Source organism: Pleurodeles waltl, chromosome 10 (assembly GCF_031143425.1).
Source record: "Pleurodeles waltl isolate 20211129_DDA chromosome 10, aPleWal1.hap1.20221129, whole genome shotgun sequence".
In the NCBI taxonomy this organism is placed as follows: Eukaryota; Metazoa; Chordata; class Amphibia; order Caudata; family Salamandridae; genus Pleurodeles; species Pleurodeles waltl.
This window is the reverse complement of record NC_090449.1, coordinates 701697242-701724624: the sequence shown is the minus strand read 5'-3', so window position 1 is coordinate 701724624 and position 27383 is coordinate 701697242. Positions and strand designations below refer to the sequence as shown.

Genomic DNA, 27383 nt, shown 5'->3' with positions numbered 1-27383 from the left:
ATTCACTGCACCATTTGTTTTGTCATTTTTAATGCTGGCTCAGAGCAGGCCTTAAAATGACACACCCATTATATTTAATGGGCCTCCCTGTGCTTTGCAGCACTAGTGTCACAATTTGTTACGCTAGTGTAGCAAAGCATCAGAAATGTTGATGTTAATGTGCTAATGACCACCACGGTGTGTCATATTCTAAATACAGTTCAACCATGGTGTTGTTACGTGCCAGTAGGGGGGAGGGCGCAAAAAAAGTGGTGCATCAAGTATGATGCACCACTTTCTTGTAAATATGTTCCCAAGTTTTGCAATGTGTATGCAGCCATACATGTGTCTGATGTGAATGAGGTGTAAAGCACAGAGGTATACTTGATGATATATCACTTGACCCTTGACTTCCACCTGGTTTCACTTGGCTGTAGGATTTAGGGAATAAAACAGATCATGCTACTGATGCTGTTCAATACCAGACAAGCTCCCTTGGCGTTCAGTACCAAGGATTTAATGCAAAGGGATTTTAATGCTGTGTGATGTTCCACTTTTAGCATATAATAGCTTTTACGCACAAAAGTTGATCATAGCTGCTGTTGTCATGACGTTGCTGCATTTTTAGGGAAATTCACTTACAGTTAGTGCGATGCAGCATATCAACCGAGGTTGCTGATAGGTGTTGCGCTGGGACTAGAAAGCTGATATGGTGCAGCTGCTGTCTTCCACAGCCCTGGCGCACTCTTAGGCTGCGTAGAGCAAAATTCCAGTATTAAATACTTTGAAACTTTTCAAAGATTGCACGTGTGTTGTACAGTGCAATACACATGCAAAGTTTTAAAAGTTTGGAGTAATAAAACTTTTCTCCAAGTTAACACCTAACTCTAGGCGGCATTATTTTATGGCACAAGGCTGGTAGATGAGTCTTAGCATCAAACACAATGGGTGACAGAGTGGTAACCACCCAAGGGGCACCTCCTTGATGTAAAGTATTGCTAAGTAGCGATAAATACTACTTTACTTAGCTTTCAGGCGAATTTCCATTGCAAACAGATGTCGTGCTGGAAAGTAAATCACGAATTAACATTGTGCCCCGGATTGCATCACTTTTGGTGTATTTTTCCTTTGAATTTGTCTTTATACGTCACACGACCTCTGGCAAATATAAGGGGCTTAATTCCGACTTTTCTCTGCCTGCACAGCTGAGATTGCTGGGATATGGGGGAAAAATAAAATGACAATTAATTAAAAAAAGATAATTGCTACACTTTAAATTTCTCTATAAATCCTTATGAAAGCTGAAAATACATCGAGCATAAATAAAATCCGCTATTCGATTTAATTTCCCCATACATGTTATTACGTTGTGCGGCGGAAGGCAGACTCGTCGAGCAGGGTTCACAGTTCAGAGGATGCCATTCTGCAAATGTGTTCCTCATAAATGAATAACAAGGCCTAAAAAAATAAGACGGTTTTAGCTGGAAATGCGCACCAGTGTGGGGATTATGGGCAGCAGTGTGTTTTTCAAGGCCGGCACCTATCTTTCTGCAGACTCGCTTTCCTACTCACACTGTCACGTCTGCCACTTCTAGTCCAGGCAAAGTAGGGTTCAACTAACCGTACGAGTTCACTAAACAGTCCCGCGCGTGTATCTTCCTCTCCCATAATGCACGTGTTTCCTAAGCAGTACATTTTGTACATTTCACATCAACTAGATAACGATCTTTAGAGAGTCTGAGGGGAATGCAGCAGGATGAAAAATAATAAACTAATGCAAGCAGCAGAGACATGTATCGGAGCCTCGCTGCCGAGCGTCTCGGAGCATGTACTAATCCACTCATAAAAAGATTATGTGACTTTACGAGGTGAGTCCTGATCTGAAAATCTTGATGTACATGTGATGTAATACTGCATGCTATAATTTTCTTCTCATATAAGTGTGTGCGACCCAAGCGCCCCTTGCCTCGGCATTTTATTCCTTGCTGGAATCAGAAGCGGTTGTAGAATCTTCCACTAGACTGCTTTCGGAATTAAACGAAAATGATAGAGTGCTGTGGATGACAAGGCCGACATGACACCGAAACTTAAGTAAAAAAGTGAATTATGTTACTGGGCTTTAAAAGGAAGGATACACAGGAGCAAGAAAAACAATACTTAAAAATATGTCACCTACCATCTTTCTATAAAGCTGTTGCAGGAGGACAAGGCAAGCTAGGAGAAGCATAGCCTCGTGCAAGATTTTGTTTTATTAACATTACAAATGAGTTGCAAAAACGTGCACCCATTTTCTATATATTCTGCAACATTGTATTAGTTTGCTTATGTGGGGGAGACTTTTTTGTCTTGTCCTAATGGCTAAGGAATTGTATGACACTGATGCAGTCCATTTGGGGTGGCACAGACCAAATTGTTACGTAACAGACAAAAATAGAAATAAAAGTTCCATTATGTGTATGAATTAACTCCTTTGTGCATACATATACTGGTGTTTAACTTGCAAAGAGAGCTATACTGACTAGGCTTGTGGTGTAGCATTCAAGCTCCTCCTGAAAAGCAAAGATGAAGGACATTCTTACATTCATGGCAACTCTGCACCTCAATAAGCTGTCCAATTTATGGAGAACAACTCCTTCAAAATTGAAATTTGCTTCTTTCCAGGCCTAATTGCACCCCTATTTTGTCATTCACATCTGTGAGTGGCCACCGTGAATTTGGGGCAACAGAGTGGCAACTTTCTACAAGTTGCATTTCATTAAAGGTTACATTCAGTTCGACTTGTGTATGAAGTCTGGTTTAGTGTTATGATTAATTTGATATCTTGAAGTACTAACTTTAGTAGTCCCATTCAGAAGTTACCACAGCTAAGTGGGGTTGGTATGAAATCCTGTACTTGCCAATGGGGCTACTAGCTTTTCCGCAAAAAAAAAGACACTTTGTTTTTTTTTATTGCTAGAACATATGAAAATGCATGTCCTGTTTTTTAATACACATTGCCCTGCCTGTACACTCAATAAGCCTGCTGTTCTATATATGTAAGAAAGGGGGCTTATATATATATATATATATATATATATATATATATATATATATATATATATATATATATCAAGCAATGGCAAAGTCAGTAGGTCTCTCCTACTCAAGAGCTATTGGCTCTGCCAGTATGTCTTAGCCACGTCGCAAACCAGTGTGCTGCTGTTCAGCATGGCTAAAGGTTAGTGGATGTTTATTGAGTGGCTTAGAGAGTCGTGGAATAAAGTAGAGAAGAGTCGAATCCATGGAGTGAAGAAAAGAGGCGAGTCATGGAATGGTGTGGAGTGGTTCAGAGTGTCGTGGAGCATTGTAGAGTGGAAGGGTGTAGAGTGGAGCAGGGTGTCATAGAGTTGAGTGGCACAAAGTGGAGAGGCATAGTGTGCCAGGGATTGCTGTCAAGTAGAGGTGAGTAGAGTACAGTGTCATGGAGCTGAGTATCGTAGACTGGAGAGTGGAGTCTCGTAGACTGGAGTCTCGTAGAGTGGCACGGAGTGGAGTAGAATGTAATGAAGTGGAGTGCCATAGAATGTCATGTAGTGGTGTAGATCAGAGTAGAATGGCAAAGAGGGTGTTGCATTGAGTAGAGTAGAGTGTTGTAGAGTAGTATGACATAGAGTGTAGTAGATTGTCATAGAGTAGAGTGGCATAGGGTGGAATAGTGTAGTAGAGTGGAATGGCATAGCACAGAGTTGATTGTTGGAGAGTGAAGTGGTGAAGAGTAGAATAGAGTGTCAAAGGCCAGAGTGACATACAATGGCATGGAGTGGTGTGGCGTAGAGTGGCATGGAGTGGAGCAGAGTGGAATAGTGGAGTATACTGAAGTAGTGTGTCATAAAATAGAGTGGAGTAAAGTGACATGGAGTGGTACAGACACAGCTGCACCAACAGAAAGCGCAGTCATGCGTCACATTTCTTGAAGCTCAGGGGACATCCAACCACTATCATGGGCAGATCAACATTGTAGAGTTTACTTCTGATCTTATCTGGTAAGTGTAGCACATTGAATCAAACCTTTTTGTTCATGAGCGGCTAGGTGGACTTTCAATTATATATGTGTTTTTTTTTTATTGGTGTTCATGATATGTGAAATTGTTTCTCTGAGCTGCAAGCATAAATGGTTCGACTTTGGTTTCCTAAGTAACAAACTTGTATGTTATTGTACACAAAGACACACATGAAGCATAGTTCAAATGAAGACTTCGATTTTGTGTCTGAATGGGCCTCTGCCCTACATGAGGGCCTTTGATGTCAGAGTATGGGTCTACATGGGTGCAAGGGCTCTGGTGTCAGAGTATGGGCCTTTGTTGAGTACTGTGAAACTATGTTTTACTTGTAGCAATAAGGAGGGTTTTGTGTCAGAAATTGGCTCTGTGTCAGATTAGAACAGCTCTCTGTAAGGTGAGCAGGGGCTTCCTTATATTTTAAAGAGTCCATGTGTTCATGTGGATTGCGTCCTAAATCTTCTCTGTTGGATGGTGCTTGTATTTCCACGGTGTTCCACAGAAAGGTCTTTGGAAAGATGTTGCCTAGAGATAGTGGCCGTGTTCACGGAGCTCAGAGCAGAAACTGTGGTCCATACTAGCACACAGCAGGTGTCTGTTGGCCTCGGGGTGTTTGCAGGCAGAGCAGACTTTTGTGAAGGTGAAACAGTTGTGTTGTAGGAAAGACAGGTTACCAGGACTAGGCATCCACTACTGAGCTAGATGAGTAAACCCTGATCCCCTGCCAAGCGCTGTCATTTACAGACCCCCCCAAACCATATCCCAGGAGTGGGCACCTGGGAGCTTCTGATTGATGGGAGTCTGTCTGAATAACTTTTGTGATGGGGAGCAGGCCTCAGTTTGACTGTGGAGACTCACCGTCCGTGGGGAGAGTGGAGGTGCTCAGTCCAGGACTCTGTCCCCTTCGAGTCTTCTCCACCTTTGTCATCCGGATCAATCCCCAGCTCACTGGAGACACATTGTCTGGAGAAGGGGGGCTCTGTCCAGCAACTCATGCCTCTCTCATCAGAATCTGAACCACCTTTGTAATGGGGAGTAGCACAAGCATGCTGGAGATGCTCTGTCCCAGAGGGCTCAGTATCTCCCGCCCAGTCTGAAACCCTTTTGTGATTGGCAGCAGGACATGGCCCTCTGATTTCTGCTCTTTTTTTAGGGCCTGGGCTGAGAGAGAGCCTGCTCTAAAGGCCTCTTAAGATGAGGTGGGCACACCCTGTGCTCTCCACAGAGGTCAAGGCTCCTGCTCTTTCGCCCCATCCCTAAACGGTCCAGAATAGCTCATGCACCACTCAGAGCTTGTTATTCTGCACTCAGCAACTATTTCATAACACACCACACAGGCCCAACTTGTTTTAGCCAATACCAGATTTCCAGATACCTATTTCCTTGACATAAGAAAGATTGTAAATTAAGGATGGGTGATTTCCAAACATCACCATTCGGCCCTTGGTCTAAAGCTGGCCCTTCTTTGTACTTGTTATCCCAATTTGTTTCAAACTGAGTTGTTCATTAAATTTTTTTTTTATTTGTGGCTGCCTAAGGTCAAAATAAATAATAATAAAATACCAATTATTTTAAATCAAGAGCATCTGGCAGTTCCAGCCAAGCGGCCTCAAATTGGACATTAAAAGACCCCCAGCCATGTATTGGCAGAAAGTGCCTATCCCCTGAATGAAAAAAAAACATGAAAATTAAGTTCTGTCTTTAGATATGATCTTGTGCGTACACTAAAAGTAAAAGAGGCACACCTCCTAGAAGTAGTAGTACTTCTTATAAGTAGTAACACCGTTTTTTTCAATCACAGTACCACAGTAGTTCCGTAGAATGTTTCTATCGTGCACACTGCTCGGTTGGTGTAAAACTGAATTAAGGTCTGTTGTTATTATTAACTAGCTAGTTCATAATTGGGCGCTATTGGAAAGTCTTTTGACTTCTGGTGCGAATACTGATCCAGGCAGAATCAGTGGTAGTTGAGGAATGCCCAGGACCATAGAGATGGCATGCTCAAGGAAATGCCAACCATATTTATCACTTTCCTACATAACCACCAACTCAAACCCTAATGTATAGCATATCCTTGTGTTTGTACACATTTATAATTTGATTATATGTATGTATCTAGATGTCCATTTCTTTGTCCAAATATGTATTTTGATATGGTTTTAAGATATATAGGTATTCTTTAGGTCTACTTTACAAATGTATATGTTAGTTATGGTTAAATATATATATTCTATGTGTAACATGTTTATTTTATATAAGTTGTTTGATTAGATGCCTATAGGTTTCTGTAATATTTATCACAATATGTAAATATTATCATAATTATTTTATTTACAAGCTCTTCACTATAAATTACCTTCAAGTACTGCAACACTTGAAAGTCTGCATTTATGCAATACAACTTTAAATCTCAATATATTATTTTTCTTATACCACTGGCCTAATAATAGCCCCTGCAGCCCCCACAGCGCGGGGGGGGGGGGTGCTGAGCTCCAGTACACTGTGCACAGGCAGCAGGCCTCTGACCTGAGAGGTCCTGACTGAGTGGGGGAGCGGCCCCACCAGGTACTTTACAGGGGGCCCCCTCAACTTTCATTATGCCACTGTTTTTTTACATATATACCTTTTCTATGTAGTCATGTATGTATACATTTATTACTTTACTCCTACTGTAGAAGAGAAAATAATCACTCTTCAATGCACCACTGTCTCACTCTATACCTCTCTGAATCTATCTTCTACCACCACTCTTTGACTCATCCCAAACCTCATTCTACTACTATGGTCTCCAAAATCATCCTCACTCACCCCAAGTCTCATTTTACTGCTGTGACCTCTCAACCAACCCTTTCTAAATTCGTGTTTCATGTATCCCTCCTTTGACTCATCCCAAACCTAGTTTTACTACTAAGAGCTCCCTAATCCCTTTCTACAGACTCCCCCTCCTCTCTTGCTCCTTTTATTATCCCAAACCCCATCTTGATTCTATGAAGTACCAATTAACATTTTCTAGTCTTTCCTCTTCTATCCCTTCATTATTCTATTCAACTAACAAATTCACATGTCCACCGCACAAATTAACTCATATTTCCATATACAAATCCACCACTAATCCTTTTGGATTCCGGAGTAGTGTGCTGCTCTCCGAGAACTACTTTGACACCTCATCAGGGGCAGTAAGCGTTATATAAATGCAATTACAATTACAATAGATCGAGCTGCGTAGAAAGTGTTAGAGTGAAGTAGTGTTGTAGAGAGGCACAGCGATAGAGTTCATTGGGCTGGAACACCATAGGGTAGAGTATCATAGAGTGGAGTAGAGTTGCAAAGAGTAGAGTGACATTTGAATTCACAATATATTTGATAAGATAAGAACAAGATTTAAAGGCCTGTTTAATGAAACTGTATAGTGGCGGAAGGATACAGTAAACACTGGTGGAAGGATACAGTAAGTTTGATATAGGCCACGGAAGGGACAAACTCAAGCTGGTCAGCCTAAAAATAAAAACCAAGGAAACGTGAATTAGAAACCACAAAGTCGATGGCAAGCATTGGACGGAATGCATTCCAAAGGAAGCTTTCCGAATGTCCAACAGATGAAGTTAGCAAACCAGACAGCTTTGACTTAAAAAGGGAGATTTGGGCTTTGCCATTAGTTTAAATGGCAAAATCAAGTTTACAGTTTAGAACTGCTCTGCCAGTCTGTAGTAGCAGGTTGGGCGATATGTTTTCACGTTGTCACATCCAGGGTGGCACAATCGGTGCTGTAGCCCTAGTGAGACACTTTAACTTACAGCCTCTGGGCACCTCTGGTACCATGTACTAGGAACTTATAAGTAAGTGTTTTATGCACTAGGGTATAGCCAATGTACCATTACACCTTTAAAGGTCAGAACACTGGCACTGAGGTATAGCTAGCAGGTCATAGTGCACTCTAAGAGTTGAAAAAACAGCAGCATTAGACTAAAACGTTGGGGGTGATTGTGCAAAAAGAGGCATTTTGTTACACACATTCTCCTTGATTATCCATCATTCTGCATAACTTATTGTTATCCTTGTTACTGCAATGCTCTATGTGTTCACATTTGGTATATGACCCTTCAGAATATGAAAGCAACCAAGTTATCACATTAAAATTTATATTTTAGCATTTGAGAGACTGACAGCTCAGAATAGGAACGTTTTTCCTCAGATTACTGCTACAGATTTATCTCTTGCACCATTTTAACAAAAGCCAACTTAATGTATCAGTGATCCAGTTTTCATTACTGAAGTCTGGGGTAATGTACATTTCACAGTTTTAAAAACTGGCATGGTCAGCTCTGATGTTCATCCTGCAAGGGACTGTAAATGAACATAAAAGTGGGATAGCAGATTTACAAAGTTGCCAAACAATGCAGCACCACAACCAAAGTTGTTGTGCTGTGCTGCATTTGAGCGAGAGAGTGGACAGTACAATACCTACCAAGATATGATGCACCTGTTGGACAAATAGGCTGCCTAGTGTCACATGCATCTTTTCACATGTTTATGTGCTGTCTATTAAAGCTTTTTAACTGAAGAGGTACCCTTTCAATACAAAATACTATGCTTAGATAAACTTGAAAACGTTTCCCTCTTTGGATGTGTTGTAATATGCAGGACGCATGCAAAGTCTGCAAAGTGTGGAGAAATGAAAACATTTCTCCTTCTAACAAAAGCCTCAAAGAGTTTTTTTTTCTTAAAGCCCTGACTACTTGCCCTGGAAAGTATATGAAAAGTGGTGCAAATCCGGTGCAAAATGTTACTAAATCTGCCATTCAGAGTGACATAGCTGCAGCATAAGGAACTAGTAAACAGTTATTATTATTTCAAAGTTTGTTTATTCATTGGCACTTTACTCTGTCATACTAAGATTTAATTGATCACAGTTTCCTATACATAACATTTGGAATTTAGGAGGAGAGAATGAACATTCCTATTACTCAGACAATAAAACGGAGGGGACCTTCTTTACTCAATGTAACATTTCATCTGTTTTATGTTCTACAGTCTTTCCGAAGAGAAGAATCTATTATCACCAACTAGGGGAAGACAGAGAATATAACATATTGCTTCATCTTGACATGCATTAGTAGTCGCGAGTCCTTGCCCTACAGGCATAATGCACCTACTGGGAATTTCATGCTCGGTTAAAAAAAATGCCCACTGATCGCAGAAGTTAGTGCCAGTCGGTTACATTTCCTGCTCCGGTAGGAAAAAGACAAGCAGAATAAAAGATAAGAGAATTTTAAGCAACTTCATCCATTATTTAAATGAGAACTTCTAATAGTGGGACCTTGCAAGAATATTCTTGGAAATCACACTGAAGGGGAAACACATAAAAAGTAACATTCGCATGTACCGGCCAATGTAAATGAAGCCCTGGTTAACAAAAAATAATTCTATTTGTGTGGATACTCACAATTGTTTTTGGGGGGAAAGAAAATTTAACAAAGACACCCAAAATGGCCACAGTGTAAAATACACAGGGGCACCACGTGTGTGACAGCTGTAATTTACTTTGTGTAAGGACGTGTTTTGTTTTCCAAAATGTTCCTTTAGAAACATGAGTAATTGAATAGAAGTATATTCGAGTGAGTGCAGAAACGCCTGGACACAGGATCACTCCATTACCTATCCTACAACCTGACAATTTCTGGAAGATCCTGCTAACTGGTAGGCTCAGACAATCTCCTCCTGTAAACTCTGGTCTTCCAGAAAAAAACAACCAAAAAAACAATACTCAAACTGGCTTTTTCAGAAACCCTACTTGAGATATGAAGGTCTATCACCCCAGCAATCGGAGTTAACTTTTCCTTGTGAAGTGTTTGAAAAGGAATTGCCAGGTACTACGGCTTTGTAGACGCTTAGCTTTCTCCAGCGTTTTATTTCCATCCATCTGTATGAGTACTGATAATGTCTACAGACTTTGATCCATTTAAAAGGACTTGATATAAAACATGTTTTTCCGAAAATAATTTTATGACACATTATGGGGGTCATTACGACCCTGGCGGCCGGCGGTATGTTGGCGGTAACACCGACAACAGGCTGGCAGTGTTCCGCCAGCAATTATGACCGTGGCGGAATTGCCACGGCCATACCGCCGGCCCCTCCACTTTCCCGCCAGGATTCCGCCTGGCGGTCATAATCCCCAGGATTCCGCCTGGCGGTCATAATCCCCAGGGCAGCGGTGCAAGCACCGCTGCCCTGGGGATTATGAGTCCCCGACCGCCGGCCTGTCCATGGAGGTACACACCGCCATGGAAAGGCCGGCGGTAAGGGGACTGGGGGTGCCCCTGGGGGCCCCTGTACTGCCCATGCACTTGGCATGGGCAGTGCAGGGGCCCCCAGGCATAGCCCTGTCGCGCATTTCACTGCACGAATTTCGGGCAGTGAAGTGCGCGACGGGTGCTACTGCACCCACTGCACATCAGCATTGCCGCTGGCTCTATTACGAGCCGGCTGCAATGTTGATGTGACATTTCCGCTGGGCCAGCACACGGTAACACTGTTACCGTCCGCTGGCCCAGTGGAAATGTCATAATAGGGAGACAGAAATACTGCCGGCAATGGCGGTATTCTGTCTCCTGCGGCCTCGGCGGTCTTTTGAAAAGACCGCCGAGGTCATAATGACCCCCTGTATTTCCTAATATTTCTTAATGTTGTTTTTACTGTCCACTCTCATTATGTGCCTTAAGGGTCAAAACAACATCACCTTATACCTGTCCGTACCCCATTGACCCATTGCACAATGCACATCCAAACATTTTAGAAATGCATGGCCTATAATTAATCAGCATCATCCACGTTCCCCCTGAAATCACAGGGAACTTATATTTCCTGCACTGGCTTTGTGCCCCCATCTAGACAAATCACACCATCCATGTTTTGATATTTTCATTAGTTTTGGCCAGAATCGCCACAAACTAGTAAGCAGGAAAACAAGAGAGAACATTCAGGGGTAACCCCGTTTGAAAGCAATTGAGTACGCACATGGAAACACCATAACCGACCCACCCATTGTAAAAAAAAAAGATGAGCTATTCTAGAACAACAGATAGAATATGGAAACAGACAGAGATGTAACAATCCCTTTGGATCGACAATAGGCATATCTCAATTAAGTTTGTAATTTATCCCATGGGTCAAAATGGAACTCTTACCAGATTCTGTCAAACTTCCTGAGGGAGTGCACACCCCTTACTTTAGTGAGGGTGAGTTCAGATTTGTATATCTTTTGTATGTTAGTTCACCACTCTGTGGCTCTTGGCGGGGCTGAAGACACCCAGCATCAAGCAATACAAAGTCTGGCAGAGACAATGATAATAGACAACAGCCACCTTAGACTTGAATCATATTCCATTATATATCGTATCATTATTTCCTTATTGCAAATTGTGTTTTGAAGCCGCAACATGATGCTGTCAGTTGACTCACCCCTACCAAAAACTCCTGCAGGACTGGGTAATTAACAAATAGCGAGGCAGCTAATTTTATCAGCATCAGTATTTCCACCACACCTCCTAATTTTCTCTGACGTATAGTATTACATACAAATGGTCTTAAAGTGTTGTAGCTTAAGCTTAAGAGAATGCACAGACCCTCCACAATCTCCAAACCATTGTATATTTCTGATGGTACAATCTGTCAAGACAGCATCCTGCTCCACTGAGCAGCTAAGAGTGAGTCATCGTCCATCCTATGCTGGCAAAACCAAAAATAGCTCTTGCTGATTAGAGATTTCCTGCTAGCGTTATGCAGGTATGTCATGATATTAGAGCCTACTAACTCGATAGGAGCCTTGCATCCAGCCCCAAAAGTTTTTCTTAGCTCCAGGTATTTAAAAAAGTGGTGTTGGGGAATATTGAAAGAGGCTTGAAGCCCACCAAATGAATGAAATTCACTCACATCTTACAGCTGCCCCACAGTTTCCATCCCTAGTCAGGACCAAACCATGCCAATAGCATCATGAAATACCTCCTGGAATGCCTGGATATCCCATAACATCATTTTGCAATTTATTAGTCCTAAAGAACTTTTTGAACAAATCTTCCACCAAATACCAATATATTCCTTGATGAACTTAAATCTAGCCCATTTGTAGTAATTGGGGTCTGTCAATATGTATAAGAAGACCCTGCAATCAGACCCCAATACCAGTCAATATCCCAGTACTGACAAGTCTGGTTCACTTAATGTAAGCAAAGTATGGAGTCGACCAGCAAACGCTACCCCATAATACAGTTTGAAATCTGGTAGTTGTAAACCCCCTAGCCTGTACAGAAGCTTAAGAAATTGAAGAGCATGTTGGGCCCGCTTATATCCCGAAATAAAACTACTTATGGCTCCTTCAAGTAATTTGAAAAACGAGTTTGGGACCCTGAGTGGAATTGCCAGGAATAACAATACAAATTTAGGCAGTATGGTAATTTTATTGATATTGTACTGACCAATAATACTTATCGGAAAACTATTCCAAAGCCGCAATGTAGAAAGAACTGATTGCAGCAGGGGCTCATAGTTTAGTTGAAAAATGTTATCAACCTGTGCACTCAATTTAATACCCAGTTAAGTAGCTGAAGAGATTTGGACAACCAACCTAAAATTAAACAATAGCTGAGTTTTATCTACATTTAACTTACAACCAGAATATCTGCTGAACTGGTTTGCTTCTTCAATCATGCATTTCATAGCAACTGATGGTTTTGTTGAATATATAGCAATGTCATCGGCATAAGGCCTGATTTTAAGTTTGCAGTCTTCAGGCACCAGAGACCATATTCCATCATTTTTCAAGAAAGATTGCAAATAAACTTCATGGTAGAGGGCAAACAAAAGGGGAGAAAGAAGGCACCCTTGCCGGGTGCCCGTCTGTATCTTGAAAGGTGTCGGGGAGATACCAGAATAGGCAAGATTGGCATATGGAGTCTGATATAAAGACTGAACCCATCCACAAAATTGGTCACCGACCCCAAAAGACCCCATTGTAGCCCACAAGAAGTCCCAAACCACCCAATCAAAAGCCTTCTCAGCGTTAAATATTACCATACCCAGGTTTTTCCCCAATTTTTTCTGCCACTTCAAAAGCAGCAATTGATGTGTTAATGTGACTGGTGGTGTCTCTGCCGGAGATAAAACTGTGTTGCTGTTGTGAGACCAAATCTAGGAGAAGGGGCGCAAGCCGAGTCACCAACATTTTCGCAAACATTTTGACATCAGAGTTAATCAAAGAGATGGGTTGGTATGATCCCCTCTCTTCAGGTGGTTTACCCTTCTTCAGAAATATAATAATGTTTGTCATGTTCCAGGTGCTGGGTACGTCACCATCCTTGTCAATACTCTGTATCAGGGTTAGGAAGGGGGGTACTATGATATCTTTAGAAACCTTATAAACATTCCAAAGGAGGAGTACTTATAACACTGTTGTAGCACACTATTTGAGTAAGGAGTGGTCTTTATAAGCAAGATGAGCCTCTGTTAAAGTTAACAAATACGGGCTGTACATCTTAATCTCCTCCCGTACTAACTGATGTTTGTTAGATGAGTTGAGGCCAGATACATTCCAACACATGCCCTTAAATAGTATCATTTTAGCAATGCCCCTAACCTTTTGTAAATCACCCAATACCAAAAGCCATCATCAGCCTGTACCCCTGCAAGCATTGATTCAACTAGCAGTACTTGATCGTTCTGATGTATGTCACCCCACAACACCCCTAACCCAACCATAGCAGATTTGGCTGCATATTCTTGTGGCATGTCCCCCCAAACACAAACCCACCCCCACCCTCATCCTGTTGCAGAGTCCCCAATATCCAAATAAGGGAATCACCACCACCCTAAGGCTGCTGATGGACAAGGACAGCCCTGAGAGACTCCCCGTGCCCGACCTTGCACCACCCCGCCATCCACCCCACATGAGGAAAAGGAAAATACAGGAAGAGAAATGTAAAATTTAAATAATAAGAGCCTAGTTGAGCACTATCTGAATGAAGCTTATTCCAGCATGATCAGCAATGTAAGCAGACATCAGCAATAATTTAATACACAATAACTAAAGCAAACTCAGTCTATGATGTAGGCTCTTTCAATCTGCTGAGGGCCTGCACAATCTCCTGTTCTGTGAAACAGATCTGGGCCTGGCCATTATTAACACAAAAACCTGAGCCCCAGCCGCTGTCAGAAGGTCAATCAACTGGTGAAGTTTCCAACGTCGGTCCATCATAGATTTGCAGAAGTCAGATCTAACGACAATAAGCATAGAGGCAACTGTCACAGGTGAAGCAGGACAAGCGTTCGTCAAAATTGCCTGCCTGAATAAAACTTTGCCTACATAAATTAAAATAGAGCGAGGATGTGCCAGACGGGCATTTGAGGAACTCATGCTGCAGCTGCTGCGATTTAAATGGAGACGGTGAGCCAGCTGAATTTGTGAGCACATGTCCCAAATCCATGAGATCATGAAAAGCCTTGCCAAACAGCTGCACAATGGATTGCTGGGGCCTTTCCCCTCTTTTCCCTTTGGGTATACCGAACACCTGCAGGTTAATCCTTCTGTGGTGGTTCCCTAGATATTCAAGTTTTATCTGGATCAGATCCAAGTTACAATCATGATTATTGACCGATTTTACCATGGCCGTGCCCACTTCTTCTCTGTCAGCCACTCGTTGCTGTAATTCTACTATCTCTGTGGAAAGAGCCAACACTTTGCCAGTGACTTCAGCTGAAGATTGTTGAATTACTGCTTTGTCTGCTCGAACTTGTGCATAATGTTGTTGTGCCTCCACCCTCTGTGTCTGTAGAAGCTTACCACCAGAGGGTCCTGTGTACCATTATATGCAGCAGAGTCTTTGTTAATCCCCAAAGGGGAAGAGGTAGAAAAGGAGACACGTGGGGAATCAGAGTTAGACACAGGAGGAGAGATGGTTTCAGAGCTAAGGGAAGCTGTGATTGATGGCCTCCCCAGGTAACATTCCTCCCCCTTAGACAGCAACTAGTCTTACATGTTAGTGGTAGACAAGCCTACAATTAAAGTTTTTACCTCACCCTTAGACATCACCCGGTCCTGAAATGGACTGCCTTTTGTACTGCAGATGGCTGTCCTACACTGAATCCGTGGGACCACAGACTTGAAATAAGAGCCCCTAGAAGCTGTTTTAAGTTTTTTATTGTTACCCCGGCCAGTTTGAAAATGCCAACTGTCTTTCTTTGATATAGATATTCCGGGAGTCCCCTCAGCTGTTTCCCAAATAACCTCTGCGGTACCAACTTACCCACTAACATCAGCCATAGAAGTGGGGGTTGAGGATGAGGCTGAAGATGAAGATGGAGAAGGAGACTTGGCAAGATCCGGGGCTGGAGACTCTGTTGCAAAATGGAAGTATATCCCTTGAACCCACATTGTCTACTGCAGCAACACTCCTGTCTGCCTTATCCTCAGTAGTAGACACAAAGTACTCACATAGTCAGCAGCCAGGCTCAATCCTGATTATATTGTTGGTAACAGTTCCACTGCACCACTGCAAGCCTGTTGAAATGATACATTGAGGGACGTAGCAGCCAAAGGATGATTGACTCAATGTAGCAAGCTTATGAGTTCAGCATCCGTTGTTACAATATTGCAGTCAGTTGATAGAGTGGCAGGCAGTGAACCAGTCCTCCCGACTGGGGCAGCTGTCGCCAATAGTATATCCACAGTAAAGTTTCCTCTCCAGAGGCTGAGATCTCCCCAGAGTGAGGCTGTGCCTGAAACAGGCTTGCGGATATGCTTGCTTGCAATAATTTCAAAATTGGGCATCCAACCTGGGAGGTGTGGCTGTTTAAATGATGCACTTGATCTGTCATGTGTCACCACCAAGCCATTTCTGCAGCCTCCATCACTCCCACTTCGGGGTCTGCGTGGGTTTTTGCCAGATTTCAGGCCCCCCACCCACCATGCAGCACAGACAAACGCAGTGGAGCCATGCTTGCCACTGGAAGCCTCAAACCTCTGGAAGAGCCGCTAAGCAGATCGCTGCAAGAGAGCAAGTGAAAAAGCGGTGATGCTAAACCACGCCATCCCAGACTGCAAAGCTGCCAGATATTTATCCCAGTGAAAATATAGTGGTTCTTGGCTTGCTAGCGATTCTGCTGCTGCTAAGCAGTTCAGTGCAGCTCAGTACCAGGCAGCGTGGTAGACAGAGTGAGCATTCAGTGGAGCTATGGGGAGAAGGAGCTCCTGACCACAAGCTCAGCCAGCCATCTTCCTCCTCCTGACCACCAGCATCCTTTCCATCTTTTGCCATTTAAGAGTCAGTCAGAGGAGCTTTTGTGAGTGAAAACAGGAGTATGTGTATAGTGATAGTAGCCAGGGGACACCTGATGCACACCTGTAGCAGTTTCCCTGCCTTCAGTGGATGCACTTCGATTCTGCCAATGCCTTAATGCAGACACATGAAGAGTTGTTTGAGTAATTAATTGCCTTATAATAGCTTTACCTTTTTCAGCTGTGTAGCTTGCTGTAGGTGTTCTGGTTCTTTGTAATAGGAAATCTTACAGGTAAATTCAGCATGGGATACTTTTGATGCCTCAACATCAGTAAACTCCCATGTTTTAACAACTTGATACACTGGGTATAAAGCTAATGGGCACTGCATGCACCTGCATTGTCTCCTCGTCACTTGATATAACATCTGTCCATTCTTCCTTTCAGCTCTCTGGTATGGAAGGACAACCTCACTGCTGGTTGACAGCACTCCTGCTCCTAGTTTATGTGTTGAGGCAGATTTCAATGTACTGATTTATTTACCCATTCTCTCCCAATTTACTTTATTCTAAAGCTCTTCTGTTGTTTCATTCATTTTCATATTTGTCTTTTTTGCTTCCAGATGATATTCCCTGGTGCACAACCCCCCCAACCCCCTTCCCTATTGACACAGACCCAAGTGTTGGAAGAAGTATTTATTTCTCTCTTTTTGACTGAATGTGAAAAGGGTTGCAGTACTGCATTGCTAACAGAGGATTATATTTTTCAAAACTTGTGGATAAAGTCACATATCAATCAATTCATGGGAGTAATGTTTGCACTGTGTGAGGTAATTCCCTCTGTCAGGTCTCCATTTAAGTTAATTCAAGTATCAGCAGTACCGCTGACAACATGTTTTAAACTTGTGTATACTGTATATTCTGTGTTGATCTCTGCCCGGCTGCTATATTCGAACTTATCACATTTATTTTTTTCACAGCTTTTCACATTAGCCAAAAAGAACCATTTTGCTATTGGCTGACAATAAAATCCCAGCATGTGCACTTGCCACGGCAAAACATCTCTGTCTGAAGAGGAAGGCAACCCCAGAGTCTCCTGCACTTCACAAAAAAGGACTTGTATGTGTTGTGAAACTCTTACCATGGAGGCAATAGATTTGCTGGGTTTTTTTTGGGGGGGGGTAGCACTACAGCATGTTGGGGACTGAGTCAATCCCACGCTGTTTGGTAGCTGGTGGCCTAACCCTTTTGGCTAAGTAGCAGAACCTCAACCAAACCTAAAGTAAAGTTGATTTGTGGCAGCCTGACACATGACACTCTGACTCCTTAGGGAAATAGTGGTTTGCAGATCCTGCCCCTTTCTCTTATTAGTACAAGTGTCACACAAGCACAGGCAGACAAAGAGATGCAGGAGAGTATTCAATGCATTTACTGAGAAGATTGCATCCTACAATAAAATATATGAGCTGCAATTATTAGGAAGATGAAAGTTCACAGTTAGAAATGTAAGCATGGGTGTTAAACAGAACTAAATTCTCTGTATATAGGAATAGGCAAGCACCTACAAATCCCTAAATTCACTTCTAGCTTTCCATGTGAAGGCATAGCAGTGATAGCGCTTCTCTGTGCGTACTAGTTCACGGAAGGAACACCCACCCCATAACTGAAAAACAGGGTCTGCCCATCATCTTCTCAGTTGGTTGTTGAGACCAGGCTGAAGTCAGCAAAGCGGAAATGAAGTCGCACACAGCATAGGACGGCTCCGCTGGCTGGAATCATCTCTCTAACTTTTGTTGGTCTGTGTGGCATTTTTCATAACAAAACGCATTATGTTCTGAGAAACAGGCCTCATGTGGTAATGTGTCTTAGAGTTGAGGTTGGCTGTACACTCTTGTGGCGGTAATACTATATAGATTATCATGTACAGCCTTGGAGAGAGGTACACAGTGAAATGTCATTCAAGGAAAGTAATAACCCTTTCACAGAGAGCAATTGTTTAAAATAAATCCTTGCTAAAGGTAAGCCAGGCTACAATGAATTAACATTAATAAATGAAAATGAATCATGTAACTAGGTAAAAGGACATGGGTCGCAGGCCTAAGCTAAAATAAGTGTGCTTCTAACAATGCTACATAGGCACATTTATATTGAATATCTCTTTTTTCCAGTTGGAAAGTGCAGATGTACTTTTAGATTCCAAAATAACACTCTGAACGCCAGATTTAGAGTGTTGCGTGTACTGTGATAAGGTCTGTGGTAGATAACTACAGTATTTGATTTAAGAAACAGGGGTAAGTGGACACTTGGGCAGCAGCTGTTCTGGTGTTGTGCACTAAGTGATAAGAATAATTATAATGAAGTCCTCAGTTTTCAATTTTTACCAATTTTTACAGATAAATACAGACAGAAAATAATCTACTTCAGGTCTGTATTTATTTTTAAAGTGGAAAAATACAGAAAATTGTGCTTCTTGTGAGTGACACTCCTTGTAGTGCTTCATGAATTCCAGATCAACTGCTAAGCAGATAGAAACAATGGGGATTTAAAAACAGGATGAGATTCTAATAAATAAAGGTATATCGCAACATGTATTTGTACATAAGGCTAATAGTTATCTGCAGGATAGTGTTTTGTTATATTTGGCTGCTTAATTTGCTACAACGCGACATACATCAATGTAGGATTGCAGGTTTATCAGTTAAATAAATGTGGAAATGTAAAATTTAAGGACTCCATTTATTCTCAAACCATAAAATAAATATGAATAAATACCAATAAAATAGCCAAAAAATAAATATGGATAAATACAAATGGAAATGTTAAAAAAATACCATAAAACCGGAAGCCCTAATTATATTTCAAACCACACCATACTTTGTTCAAGTGGTTCCTGCTGTTTAACATATAAACACAGGGACTACATCAGGCTTGCGTCTATGAGCTGAAAGATTGTGTTGTCTTTGTGGCATATTTAGAAACTGAATATTATTATACGATAAAGATTATTGACTAAGTGAGAATTTATTTTGAGTAATGTACTCAGTTGTTCCTCAGAGATACTTCATCATACAAAATAATGATAACTGAAAGAAGTTGTGGCATACACTCATTGCTATTATTTTCAATGACTATATACACTGCACACAAACCTTGACCAGATGCTTGAACCCCATTAAGGCATCAAAGGCACCATTTCACTATTCCTACCCAAGATCGCATACCTCTACATTATCCATCACACAGCCAAACTAAAGGTCAAATTCACTAACTATATCTCACACAACTACACACATCTTCCATTGTATACATGTTCTCCATGACTTTTCTTCACTCCAGAAACTCAGACACACAACAAGTGTTGAATTCTGAACCTTGTCATCACCAGGGCATCAACAAATGTTGTACACCCTTCAAAGGTGACTGGTCAGACTATCTGCTTGACTCCTTCTTCATTTCAATCCACAACTACTGACCTCCTTGATAAATATATTCCTGGATTCATCCATTGAAAATAATAACTGAGCATGTTATTTGTGATCTTCTGTTCATCTTGTAGATTAATTCAACCTCCCCAGCCTGAAGCCATAAATCTGACAAGAACACAGATTTGACTGGAACGCATACTCCTGGCTGAATGGACCGCAACTTCTCTCAGACACAGATGAACAAAGTAAATGCAATTGTAGACTTCTTAGAATAAACTCCTACAACTTTAGCAGATGTTTTTTATTATATATTATATTATATAATGAGTGCTTGTCTATTGTGCTGCATGTCATTGTAAGGCACTGATTTATAGTCCAGTAAGATTTTTCTGAGAGTTGAACTCACTCCCCATCAATCTACTTCATTCATATCCTGAGCACATCCCATGCTATGAATCCAGGAAAATTCTAATGAGCAACCAAGATTGTTAACCCTGCCAAATACCAACCGACACCATCTAATGCTAAATGGTAGGAATATACTATCACACCAAATAGATAAAGTAATCTACAAACCTGTCTTAAAATAATGAATATCTTGAGAGCCTTCAACTTATCTCCACAGACAAAAAAAATCTAAACCGACAAACCAGCTCTATAAATAGCATCTGGACATCTGTCAACTAATGTTATGAAAGTAAATTTCTTAATCTATGAAAATACCTATTATAGGTTCAGCTACAAAAGATGCATGAATGTGACAGCCTGCCTTAATACTGAAAAGGTTTAGCCATGATTCACATCCTTTAACTAAATTCAGACACATATCAAATGTATCCAGGTTTCAATGTTGCATCTTTAAGCAATTAAAGAAGTACATCAATGACAACCTATTCCTTACCGACTACTGAACAGAGATTTGCTCTGATTTTAGTTCAAGATAATCATTCTAAGGCCTTCAATGGAATCCATTGTATCTTAGATGAAACTGGCCCAGATTTACTAATATCTCATGATCTATCAGCAGTGTTTGATTCTGATGATCACCACAAGCTGCTAAATGTGCTGGAACAGAGAATTTTCTTCTTAAGCCAAGTCCTTAACTGGTTCACCTCTCCCATCATGAGCAGCTGATAAGGAATGGCAAATAAATGCCGAGACCCACTCCAATGGCATTGCTCTTTCTTAGTGTTGACTCTTTAAGCACATCAAAACACACCAACTCATATAAGTCTTTACGGATAGTATTTTGAATCATTTATCCTTTATTACAACTTGCCAATATCTAAAAAAAGTCACATTGCATCCCATCTCCTAAAACTCCAACAATGAGTCCCTAACAATGTGCATGCTCAATCCCCTAAAACTGAGTTTATCCTCCTCAGGCCAGAGCACAAAATTGAGCACAAACATCAAAACTGCTTGTCTTACTGAACTCAAGCATGGCACGTCTTCCTGCGGACACTCAAATACAGTAAATACCCAGGGCTTTACCATCAAAGCATTCTATCTCTATCTCTAAAAATCAACAGGTTAGCTCATCCTGCTAACGTTTCTTGCACTGACTAATGACATTTAAACACATTTTTCTTGAATAATTAATGTTGGTTAGTATGCCTCATACTCTCTTGTCACAATCAGGCTATCTTTTTCTCTCCATCATCTGACTCTTCGTGAAGAAGAGACATACTGTGTTTTAGAGCCCAGAATGAAATTTAAAACCTTTTATCTTACAGAGAAGGCTCTTCATCTGGCCATACCACCTTACCTGGTCAAGCTCCCGTTTGCAGCAAGCAGCATCACTCGGAAGTGAAAACTCCTTCCCTTCTCAAACCCGAATAATCAAAACTTCTTTGACCAGTCCTTCACTGGTGCTGCAGCTTATTTCTGGAACACCATAGTTTCACAGATAAGAAGTCAACTGAGACTCCTCATCTTCATCTAAATAATTACAATCTTACCTCTTCTATTTTCCCTTCAACTAAATTTGAATCCTACAAAATATCTTGTTCCGGTAATCCACTCTTTGTTACCTAATCATTATTACTGTATCCACTCTTTTTAATGCTAAGATTCCTAACATTCATTGGTGCATTAAATCAATAAAAATTGTAAAAGCACTTAATACATAAGTGTAGTTTGGTGCCAAACTACACACCAGTGATGGCCATAAAGGTGACAGTGTGTTGCCATGCCTAGATTATGGTGCATCAAAATGCTTGTAGAAAACACCAGTAAGTTCTACTACAGGTTTTGGAAAATATAATTTATTCTGTAAAGGTGCACTGTTTCCAAGCACACACAATTTTATCACAAACAGACTGTAAAAACTGTATCACAGAGGTATCTGGCAAGTAGCTTTTTGGACTGTGTTACAGATGGAGTCTCTGGTTGGAAGTGGTTTGCACCCTGTCCAAGAAGGGACCCTCACTCTAGCCAGGGTAAGGGAGCCACACAGCTATGCTAACCCTGCTCACCACCTTTGTAGCTTGGCTCACGCAGTAAAGCTTAGCTCAGAGGCAAAATATAAAGTATTTGTACACCCACACAGCAACACAGTGGAAAGACCACAAAAGTTCTCCTCCCCAGTTTAGAAAAATAGCCCCAGACACATTCCAGGGGCTTGGTGACTGATTTGTGTAAGGACAGGCACAGCCCTATTCTTGTGCAAGTCACAGCTCCCCCCACAACTCTAGGTCAGGAAGACCCATCAGGAAATGCAGGGCACACCTCAGCTCCCTTTGTGTTTAGAGTGAATTCACAAACAGCCTAACCATTATCCTGACCCAGACGTGGATTCCACAGAGAAGCAGAGGCACAGACTGGTTAAGCCATAAAACTTCCACTTTCTAAAAATGGCATTTTCAAACTCTCTGTTAAAAAAACAACGTCACCAAAATATGTATTTTTGAATTGTGAGTCCAGAGCCCCCAAACGCCAGATCTCTATCTGCTCCCAATGGGAAATTACACTTAAAAGATATTTCAAGGCAATCCCCATATTACCCTATGGGAGAGATAGGCCTTGCAATAGCGAAAAGCAATATTTCACTATCAATATATGTAAAACACACCAGTAAATGTCCTACCTTTTAAATACACTGCACCCTGTCTATGGGGCTGCCCTGAGCCTACATTTGTGGTGACATACATGTAGTAAAAGAAAAAGTTTGGGCCTGGCAAGTGTGTGCACTTGCCAGGTTGAGACGGCAGTGCAAAACTGCACAGAGAGGCACTGCAGTGACACACCTGAGACATGTTTGCAGGGGTACTCATGAGGGTGGCACAATCGGTGCTGCAGGCCCACTAGTATCATTTAATTTACAGGCCCTCGGCAAACCTGGTGCACTATGCTAGGTACTTACTGGTAAATCAAATATGCCTGTCATGGAGAAACCAATCCTGTTGGGAAATGGGTTATTGGCAAGGGCAGCTAAGTACCTACACTTAGCAATAGGCCACTAACCTCCACTTAGGTCCATAAAGGTCTCAGTAAATTAAACCCAGCTCAACCCTTGGTAGCTTGACAACGAGCGACAAGGCTTAACTTAGGAGACAGAGTGTAAAGCATTCAAATATCGCAAAACAGTAATTAAATAAAACACAGGAAACAGTTTAAAAATCTAAAACCAATTCATAAAAATAGATTATGTTTTTATCTTTAAAATGACACAAAAACGAATAAAATCGGATAAGGGGAACTGGAGATCTGAATTTTAAAAAATTATTGTTTTCTAGCGCCTAGAAACAAAAAGTGCCATTCTGGTCATCTGGTCGCACCTCGACCGGGGCAAAGTCAAAGTTTAAGGCCGATCACGATGGAGCCCGGCTTGGCTATAGCCTGCTGGAGGCCTCGGTCAAAAGTTTACCTTTGGACTTAGTCGTTATTCTAAAGATTTTCTTCAGCGGGACGAACCTGCCAGTCCAATGCGACCTCCTGGAACTCTTCCTCGGATACGCGGAGTGGGAGCCCTCGTGGGGGTTGTATATCTTCGGACTTAGTTGTTTTTTCGAGGTGAAAATCCTTCGACCGGGGCAAACCTGGATCTTGATCCGACGTCCTTGGAAGCCTCCTCGGGTACACTGGCTGGGAGGTCCCGGTCAACTTCCTTCGTTTGGACTTAGTCTCTTTTTTGGAGATTTTCTTCACCGGGATGAACCTGCAAGTCAGGCCAGGTTGCGGTTGAGGCAAGCCAGCTAGAGTTGCTGCGGCGGGTCGGTCCCTCTATGGACCTTTTTTTCAAAAGTTCTCCAAACTTCTCCAAACTTCTGGATCTTCTTCCAGATGTTCCTTTAAGGTTCTTTTGGGGTCCACAGCTCACCCCAAGGTTCCAAAAGCTCTGAGATGCTCCTTGGGAGTGTGTACTACAACTCCCAGAATGTACCTGGCGCAAACTCCTTTTTGGCGACTGGGCAGTGGTCAGCTGGTTGGTTTCTTCAGGAGTTGGTGCAGGGGACTCTGGTTAGCAATTTTTCACCTATAGCAAACAGGGAGTCCCTCCTTGAACCAGTTGAAGCCAGGCAAAGTCCTTTTTGTGGTGAAGCCCAAGTGTGCAACTGGTGCAGTCCTTCGAAGTGCAAGGTCCAGGTGCAGGCCAGGAGTCCAGCAGGGCAGTCCTTCTTCTTCTGTGGTTCTTCCTTGTTGGAATCTGGTGGGGATCTGAGGTGCAGGTCTGCCAGTTTTATCCTTGCTCCTGGGTAAATAACAGGGGGGTCCTGGTTCTCCAATCAGGGGCAGGGTCCATCGCTGTGTGATGACCGCTGTGGCAAAAATCAATCATAGGGAGCAACATTCCTCAAAAATCCATCATGGCTGAAAGTGATTTTTGGCGGTTACATCTGGCTGAGCCCACCCACTGGTGTGGCTAAAAATCCTAAACACACCCCTCTCCTGCCCTCTCCTAATCTAATCAAGGGGGCACCTAATTGTCTGGGTTTGCAGAATGTGGGGGTGTTGCTGGGTTGCTCCAAATGTCCTTCTCTGCCTTTGAAGACCAGTTTGGAAGCCCTCCCCCTTCCTGCCTCACCATCTGCTGAGGGGAGATGTCCTCCCACAGGCACATCTCTTTGTGTGAAGCCAGGCCACTTCACACCTCATCAAGGCAAAGTCTCCCCATTCTAGCCTATGGAGGCCATTCACTACAATGAGGGATAAACAAATCTGGCTGTTTTTACCTCACCAGGGCTTATAAAACTATTTTTATAAGGTCCCTGCTTGTAGATACATGACACCCATCCCTAGGGTCACATAGGGCACACCTTCACCTTAGGGGTGACTTATATGTAAAAATAAGGTAGTTTAAGACTTCGGAACTACTTTTAATTCCAAAGTCGAATTTGCATATAAGTTTAATTTAAAAGCAGCCAACAAGGCAGGCCTGCCTTTAAAATGACACTGGGCACCTCAGCAGTGCACTTATGGGTGCACTACCTATGTTGGGGTCCCTAAACCTACATGCCCTACCATATACTAGGGACTTATAGGTAGGTTGACTTAGCCAATTATAATTAGCCTAATTTGCATTCTGATTTCACACAGAGCACAGGCCCTGGGACTGGTTAGCAGTACCCAGGGCACCATCAGAGTCAGGAAAACACCAGCAAAAAGTGGAAAATGGGGGCAAAAAGTTAGGGGGCCTCTGCAATCAGCCCTGTTCTCTCACAAATCCCCAATACATCTTAGACAGATAGCATATAAACTTTAGCAGTGGTAAAGTGCCCAGGGACCTACAACCAACAAAAACAGGTCCGAAACAATAGGAGGAAGAAGGCAAAAGGTTTGGGGATAACCCTGCAAACAGGGCCAGGTCCAACAGACTGGTTAATGTTAGGACTAAGTTGTTTTATTTATTAATTACCAATATCAAGAGGTATTACATCAAATATGAAATCTAATGGAGGCACTTCTGTATTTTTAGGGATCCATTATATTTTGAGGAGTCTATTCAATTGTTAAGTAACTGTGTGTTTGTCTATTTTTAGGGTTGAGCCTGCGTCACATGCGCTTGCACATGCGTTTTGCATGCAAGATGCTTTAGTAGTTAGAAAAGGGCTCGGAGTCCCATCCATGTCACGTCAGTGTCGTTCATTGGTTCGTGAGTTTGCCTGTTAAAATCTGCTTGCTTTCATTAGTGGAAGGCAAGCATACGTCATGCCTTTTCTGGTGTTTAGCCCTCCTCGAGCGCAGTGATCAAGTACTGAAAACATGCAAGGCTTGCTGTTTTCCATCTGGTTTGTGGACTACATTTTATCTTTTTTTGCAGCGCGATCTCACTTGGCAGAAGTCGAGCGCTTTCCATGACACCGACCCTGTTACATAGTTAATTGCACTTTTGACGGTTACGTATATATTTGCACTTTTGCTGATAGGTTTCACTACGAGTGAACTGTAGCAGTGCGATCGCGCTCTTTTTTTCCATTTAATGTGGCAAGAAAAATTCGGTTGGGAGTTTACAACTGCTAATAGCTCTAACTCGGAGAAATGCGAGACCCATTGCATTGCAAATGTTTGTTTATTAGAGTTATTGTGATTGTAATTTAAATTTCTTATGTGAGTATGAGTCATAGATATGAAAAACTGTGCTTTAATCAAAGTGACACCGTCTCCAAGCACGTTCCATTTCAATATTCAACATGTTATCAGCTCTTTATCCTGATACTTGAACAAAGTCTGTGGCTTTTGTTTGTAATGAAGAAAGTCAAAATTATCAAGGTTTTGGCCGCCTTTGCCAAGAGAGAGTAATAGTGTGTTAGACCTAAACTATAAATACGTTGCTTCCCCCAACAAATACTGGAACACAATTCCTGTAATGTGAAATAACTTTACCTAAATGTTACACTCCCACCAATCTTCAAATATGACCATTAGCTTTATTTTTTTGTCTGTTTCCTAATGCAGACCTGTAACTTTAATACTAGGATATTGCTTTCCAGGGTTTTCTGTTTGTGCCCTCTTAAATAAAATATTTTCGTTACTGAAGATAGGCAGTAACATACTCATTCTTAGGCTCTGAGTCTTTGTACTAAGAAAATTGTAAGAAGTCAAAGAAAGCCTTACCTAACTTCCTAGTGAGTGTGATAGGCCTGATTTAGGATACCTACCTAATTGCATTTATCTAATTTTAACTATGGATTTTCCTAGTTTTCCAAGAGGTTATAGCGTCTCTTATTTTGCATTGTAATGTTCCTGAACAATGTGGTACAAGAATAACATAACCATAATATCTTCTGACAGAAATATTGTTTCCTAAATATTCTCTTCACTAGAGTGAAAAATGAGGATACCTACATGCACTGGAAAGATATTTTTTAATAAACAGTCAATAGGACATAACGTTTCTGTCACACAATATTTTTGCTAATAGTATTATGATATACACCCTCACCATCATTTACATTTTCCATATTTTAATATTAGGACTGAAATTTTTAAGAAATTATTTTCTCATTGTTTCTAAATCATAGTGTTTGTTTACCTTGATTGTTTTATCTTGGCAAACCAACTTGGTCTCTAATATCTTAATCCTCTGTTCCAAAATGCCCTCTGTTGTTTTGTCTCACCTACCAATTCTCACAGATGTGCCACCTTATAGGCTATTAATGGCACGCCCACAAGAAATCAACGTAAGTTAAATTTAAATAATTTTATTGTACTGAGGCAGATTGATTTTATACAC

General features: G+C 41.7%; 1 long non-coding RNA gene across 1 annotated transcript; it reads left to right on the top strand.

The window, feature by feature from the left end:
- The first annotated feature begins 1724 nt into the window (after positions 1-1724).
- Positions 1725-19982, top strand: LOC138260809 (uncharacterized). The gene is made up of 3 exons (XR_011199003.1): positions 1725-1847; positions 17264-17402; positions 19840-19982. It is a non-coding gene; the product is annotated as an uncharacterized lncRNA (long non-coding RNA).
- The last annotated feature ends 7401 nt before the right edge of the window (positions 19983-27383 follow it).